Genomic DNA, 7,056 nt, shown 5'->3' on the forward strand with positions numbered 1-7,056 from the left:
TACAATGCCTGGAAGACAAATAAGTTACTAAACACTGATCTACCTGTATTTTTTTTATGCAGCACTTGAAACACGCAACACCCATTAGTGTAACAAAACAGCACATTTTTTCCCCCTCTCCTTTTCACATTTTTGAAAATTCCAGGTACACATGGAATACTGTCAGCAAATATCTGCTAACTTTTTTTTTTTTTTTTAAGACTACAGAGAAATAAAAGTTTTTGAAAATGAAGGTTGAAGTGATTTCATGGATTTATACAGCACCTTCCAAGCACCCGGAAAAGCATTCGTGGAAAAATCCTCAAGTTGCTTGTTTGAAATTAAGTAAACAGCACCAACTCACTCAGCCTGAACAGAAAGACAATTATTTAACCTCACCAAAGTTATATTCAGGGTACGTCAGGAATAATTTGAAATAAAGAAAAGAACTTTATATTTGATTTTTTAAAAGGGGGAATAGCAAAGAGACAGAAAGAAAAGAGAAACATGAAAGATGATGTTTGGGTAGTACTCATTAAGGAGATATGATGGCTTTTGTCTAGGATGGACTTTACCTTGGAGCTAAAGTAACAAGTTAGATGATAGAAACAAGGACAAAGAGTGATGAGGACAACAGACATGTTGAGCAGGTAAGGAAAAAAAAAAATCAGAAGAATTTTGACCCAGTTTGGATATGAAAAGTCAAAGTGAAATCACAGCCATGAGGATGACTGGATTCTAGGTGTGACTGACAGAACAGCTACTGCAAACACCTTCCTAAGGAACACCTGAAAGAGTTCTCTCAATTGTGTCCAGTGTGAACTAGAGACAGACAAGGAGAGAAAGGCTGAACCTTCTAATGATTGAGAGAAAAGTCTGGTACTTGAATTGCCATCTGGTGAAATTATAGAGATAACTTTAGAGGGAGAAAAGGAGGGTTCATAAACAAAGCCCATTGTAACAATGACAAAGTGATTCAAAATGACAAGACACTCGAGAAACAATCAAGACTAAAGTGAACCGAGTGTAGATAAACACAAGTACAGGGAAAACATGATTAATTGAAAAGTATGGTCAAACAGGTCAAAAGCAGCTCCTACCTGGGGAAATACAGGCACAGTCCTGCCCAAATTCATAACCAGAAGTACCTATAGAGAGAGACTCAGCTGATTTCCATGAGAGAGAGCAAAACTGAAGAGGAAATCCAGGCACAGCTTATCAGCACAACCAGTAAGTCCACAGAGGAAAGGAAGATAAAGCAGCAGTTTGATGCAAAATAGGTGAATACCTTTTATTTTTTATTATAGGAGAGAGTAAATCAGATTTGCAACATGAATGAGAATAATGATGAGCACAGTATGCGTCTCAAATAGACACAATAAATTCCTTCGACTGCACTTAGATCAAAGCTTCTACTTGTTGATACATGAATCCTGTGTTGAGATACCCATGTGAAATGTTAACTGCAAGTACTCAGTGTAGGTCATGACTACGGTTAGTACTGCTCATCTCCTGCATTTACAACCCATCGTCCTCAGAGTGAGTTCAGGCCAAGTATGGCCAAGGAATCTTCAAAATATCACTTTCTTTAAAAAAAAAAATTATTTATTCACTACTTTGAGTTTTTTTAACCATGGTTGTTTTGCATGTGGAAAAAGTGTTTGAACAGGCAAATCTTCAGGCAGAAACAACAATTTAACTCATCACACAGAAAATTATAAGCTTAAAACAGAGCTTCGGCATTTTACCTTGTGCCTTTTGTTGCCTTGTTGCATAAAAACTCCTTAACAAAGTAACATTCTACAAAGAAATCTATTAGCAATGGTGTTTGAATTAAAAACTAACCTAAGAAACTAAAGGTAGAGAAGTCCAACCTGACCATGTCTTGTATCTATCTGCAAGACCACTCAGTCCATCCTACATGTTACACACTCCGCTGCAAACCTATTATGAAACATTTAACTACAGCAGATAGAACTGAAGGTCCCTTTTATAATAGAAAACTTTCAAATGTTTCTGAGAACAAACAAGTTAACTAATGTAATATGGAGATGCTGAGAAGGTTATCAGAGCTACATATATGTAAATAAGAACCTGACACTTTATTGTGTGAATGCTCTTAATTAATATGCCCCCAAGAGTCTGTATAATGATTTTCTACCCTGTTTTAGCATCCTGCACCAAAACACCCCATTCTTGTTCCCCGCAGTACGCTGGGGATGCTGGAGATCCAGCAACAACTGTTCCAGCCCAGTTATTTACTTAAAAAATGCAAACCTCGAGAACTGATTACTGCTGATCGCATCTGGGGAACACATAAGACAGCCTGAAATTGCACTGCTACAGATTGAATAAAAAAATCTCTCTACAAATGGAATATACAAGATACAGAGTCAAAAACCTTCCCAGCGCCCTTGGGACTCATTCTAGAAGGTTTCACCTCTGCTACTGATGTGACCCCAGGGATTTTCCCTGTAGGAAAAGCACGCCGTGCGGGAGCCCACGTGTGAGTCGGGGACGGCAGGGACGCAGCGCCCGCTCGGTCCCGCTGCTCCTAACACCCGGGGTAGGGGCTCCTGGGGGGTATTTCCTCCCCGTTCCCGTTCGCCGGGACCTGCGGCACCTCGGGCACCTCCAGCCGGCGAAGCCAGTCCCTGTCGGGACAGTCTCGCTGCTCGGGCGGGCCCGGCCCCGCCGGCAGCGCTCGGAGCCCCCGCGGCCGCTCCGAGGTGGTCCCGCGGCCCCTCCGGGAGGCTCCGCTCCGCCCGCCCCGGGGAAAGTCCCGCAGCGCGGAGAACGCGCCAGGGCAGCACCTGCGCCCGCCCCCGCCCGGCCGCTCCCCCCTCACTCACCGGCGCTCCGGGCGGCGGCGGGGCCGGGCGGCGGCAGGAGGAGCGGCGGCAGCGCGGCCGCGGCGCCCCCGGGCCGGGCCGGGCCGGGCCGGGCCGGGAGTGGCGGGAAGGGGCGGCACTGGCGGCCCGGCAGCGGAGCGGAGCAGGCGCGGCGAGCCTGGCCCCGCTGGCCCCGCTGGCCCCGCTCGCTCGCGGGCCCGGGGTGGAATCCCAGGAATGAGGGAATTCTGCGCCGAGCAGGTGGGGAGCGCGGGGCGGTCCCATTGGCCGAGCCCGCTATGACGTCACCGTAATTAGGGTAATGATGAGCTGACGTCACATCCTCGCAGGTAGGGAGCGCGCGCGCCAGGCCCCGCCCCGGGGAGGGGCTCGCGGGGGCCGAGGTCGAAGGGCCACCGGTTCGAACCCCGAGAAAGCCGGGAACGCCACACCGAGGAACAGGAGAACAGGGAGCGGGGACGACGACGCCGGTCTGTGCCTGCTTGACTCCGACTCTGGTTTAAAAGTTTTTCTGAAACTACAGGCAAACAACAAAAAATTTTTCTTCACAACGCACTTTTTTAAAAGCCGAAGTGCGCCACTTGCGTTTCAAATTGAAACGCGCCGTCACTCAGCATCTCACAAACAGGCTGAGCAGCCACACGCACAAATGACGAGGAACAAGCGTTTCAGAGCCTGAGGTAACGTACTACAGCCGGGCTGAAGGACTGGGGGCTAACGTCCACGTATTCCACACAATTTGACGATAATTGGTCTGAACAGATCCGTCACTTTGTTTCCTGTTTACTGCTCGTACCGCAGCAGATTTTTACAGAATCCCTTCTTGCACTCGATATGACTCATTCAGCCGCCGGAGGAACTGCCACCAGTCAGACGTGTGTGAAACTAAAGCTGAGCCATCGCCATGGTCAACGAATCGCTCTCGTACTCTTCCATCTCCAGAGCAGGAGCTCCCACGTGCAACTGCAAAAAGTCTGAATGTCTGCCAGGAGCCAGAACGATCCAGTCCCTCAGCACTGGACTACTGGGAAAAGCAAGAAACACACCTATTCTCACCATCCCAGCACTCCCCGAACACCAGCACATCCTCATTCCCCTTGCCTTACAGCAGCACTCATTCCAAGTTTGCCATTCCCAAGATTCAAGCAATTTAGGAGCACATTTTGCCTGTTTTGAGTAATGTTATCAAAAACAAACTGGTTTGGAACAGCTTGTGTATTTGAAAGAGCCACTTCTCAGAAGCCAAACTTAAGACTATTCCAATGCACTCTGAAGAACCCCGGAATGCTGTTTGTGCAACAGGCATTTAATTTGCAGAAATTAATTACAGAAAAGTAATGGGAAAGTGCTGTACTGATCTTCTGGTGTCCACATGAACATCAGTTGTCACGTAGAGAAACACGTCCAATAATTCTGCATTTTACCTTCACAAGGATCTGAGGGTGCTTTGGGCAGCTCTTGGAGTGCACTGCTAAGGGAAAGAATCACAGAATGTGCTGAGTTGGAAGGGACCCACAGGGATCCTCCAGTCCAACCCCTGGCCCTGCCCAGACCCATCCCCAAAAGTCACCCCCTGTGCCCCAGAGGATCAGCCAAACCCTCCTGGAGCTCTGGCAGCCTTGGGGCTGTGCCCACTGCCCTGGGGAGCCTGGGCAGCGCCCAACCAGCCTCTGGGGGAAGAACCTTTTCCCGAGATCCAACCTGACCCTGCCCTGACACAACTTCAAATCAGTGTGAACCCCACAAAGAGCCTTAGGGCTGCAGATTTGGGGTGGAACCCAAAAAGAGCAACAGAAATGCCGTGTCTCAGTGGAATTCTGCTCATGGTATTTCTCCCACCCAGCTCCTCCTCCCCTCAGTGTGACAGACACACACACTATTATAATAAATGCATAAGTATATAAATGGCAGCACAACTGTCTGTGTTTTCTCAAGGAAAAAAAAGTACCAAGGCACAGCAAGGTTTATTTTAGATCCTGAAACTGGGATTGGTGCATGAAATGGTGGAGGGAGCACAGCTCCCACATGTCGCCAGAGGTGCAGCCAAAGCAGCAGCCTGGCCAAGTGGTGTGGGAGGCTGCATGGAAGGGAACGGCCGGGGATGAACCCACACACCCTGCACTTGGATTCCTTGAAAGATTCAGATCCCATGAAGGACCTGTGCTGTCCAGTTCCCATTTAAAAGTCTATCAAAATCATGCAAGAATAGCTGACACTGAAGTATTTTCATATCCTTGTGTGGACAGGTCATGAGATCTCCGGGCCACCAAAAGCTAGCCAAAAATGTATTCCAAACATTAAATGAAATCCAGATTTAGACTCCACACACTCAGTATACCTAATAGAAACATTTCAGTTGCTAAAAAACTGAAAGGCATATAGTCTCATAATAATAAACATAATTTTATACATATTTTTAAACCTTTGTCTATGACATTTATACCAATATATGGTAATATTTATATTTTTTAAAATTAATATTGTATTAATAGACTACTGAAAAATATTTTCATTACCAGCTAACAAGAACAGAATTTTGATGATCTAATATTTGGAAAAATACTAGTCATAATAATCTAAAACTTGAGAAAAAAAAGATATCAGGAAAAAAAAATGAAATACGGAAAACAAACCCACAGGCACTGGGAAAAGATCTGAACTAGACATTGGTACACATCACGAGAATTAATTGCTGCAGACTTTTTAATATGCATCTTTAAGAAAAAAGTCTGCCACTCCTGTTTATAACTGCTGGAGGGAGTAGGTAGGAAGGGTTTCTTTGTTTAATGACACAGAGCTCCTGGGATGAGGAGGAGCTTGAAAAAGGAGAGGTCAAAACCAGCTTTTCATCCTTTGGATATTCTATTACAGCTCCCAGCAAAAGTTTTACAACAGGATATTTACTAAACATCTAAAGAGTCTGAGGAACATCAGCTTGCTAGGAACAGTGACCCTGTGCATTCCCGTACAGACACTGCTGGTGCAGACAGACAGACTTCCCCACTGAAGTGAGCTGTAAACACTCGTTAAAACAAAAAGAATGAAGGGCAAGTTGTCAAACACTGGAAATCTTCGAAAACAGCATAAGAAAATCTTGTTGAAGCTGCTGAGTTCAACACAGGCTAATGTTCAGCGAAGCCACTCAAAAGGCAAATGCACAAACCAGTAAAGCAAACCCAGCCTTGGGTGATGAATGAGATTTTGTTTTGCTCAGCTGTTAAAATTTGTTTTCGTTTTTGCATGTACTTTCTAACTGAATGATATCAAAGGCTCTTTGCTGACTTGGATACCAGCAAAAATATACTTTGCTGAAACCCAAAAAGCGATTGAGACAGCTGAGGGTTCCTAGCTGAACTAAAACAAAAGTAGTGCTTGAAGCCTTAGGTAAGGCACCTAAGATATGATGCAAATCCTGGGACAGACTCCAGTTGCTACTCCTGTTCCAAATGTGTATTAATCACCAAAAATTAGTCACATTCTCCATACGGTATGGCCACCGCAACAGAAGATTTAACCCCTGCGTGAGGGAGCCGGTATCATTCCTGACGGTGCATCTCAGGTGCCGCAGGATCGATGTCTCCCGACTTCTCCTGCTGTGGATGTGCCAGTCACACAGAGATCTGCCACATCCCCAGGCCCACCGAGCTCCTCAAACAATATGTTAGCACAGGGGCACAGAGAGACACCAGTATTTCACAAGCACCAAAAGCCACCAAGTCATTTCTAAGTATGTTTTGAGAGTTGCCACTGTTTCACAAAGTGTTTTAACACTTTTTTCTTCTTTTTAGTATAGAAGAAGGAAAGAACCTGAAACCAGAGGGGGAAACCTGTATGCTAGCAAGTGCAGTTGCAGTCTGCAGGGAGATCTGATGGCCCAGTTCTACAGACCCTACTCAAACATTAATCTTGTAATTACTATTGAAATTGAGCCTGACATCTGTTCCATGGCTAACCAAGAAAATAAAACATTTTCACCATACCAAGAGTTGGTTAAAAATGCCTTGGGCAAGTACCTCCCTCCATGTGGGTCCCAACAGCAATAGCCTTATTATTGTGAAAGTCTGCAGTGTTCACCAGCCACGGGTGCTCCATGCACAAAGGGACTCCAGCCTGGTTTGGTAAACTATTTTTGACTGATCTCAGCTTCTAAGAGTTGCAGCAGGGGGCACGTGTTGTGTGTTGCTTCAATCAACAATACAAGTGTAGAGCTACAAAGAGATGGTTT

General features: G+C 45.8%; 1 protein-coding gene and 1 long non-coding RNA gene across 2 annotated transcripts in view; one reads left to right on the forward strand and one right to left on the reverse strand.

Annotated features, from left to right (window-relative positions):
- The window catches only part of VGLL4 (vestigial like family member 4), an 83,985-nt gene extending 81,119 nt beyond the window's left edge, over positions 1 to 2,866 (reverse strand). Inside the window, exon 1 of the mRNA XM_027748460.2 lies at positions 2,832 to 2,866. The gene's annotated coding sequence lies outside the window, so the exon portion shown is untranslated. The remainder of the gene's footprint in view (positions 1 to 2,831) is intronic.
- A 319-nt stretch (positions 2,867 to 3,185) lies between these two features.
- LOC114002518 lies at positions 3,186 to 4,169 on the forward strand. The gene is made up of 2 exons (XR_003545895.1): positions 3,186 to 3,511; positions 3,633 to 4,169. It is a non-coding gene; the product is annotated as an uncharacterized LOC114002518 (long non-coding RNA).
- The last annotated feature ends 2,887 nt before the right edge of the window (positions 4,170 to 7,056 follow it).

Source organism: Pipra filicauda, unplaced genomic scaffold, assembly GCF_003945595.2.
Source record: "Pipra filicauda isolate LSUMZ 115617 unplaced genomic scaffold, ASM394559v2 scaffold309_size868695_pilon, whole genome shotgun sequence".
Classification (NCBI taxonomy): Eukaryota; Metazoa; Chordata; class Aves; order Passeriformes; family Pipridae; genus Pipra; species Pipra filicauda.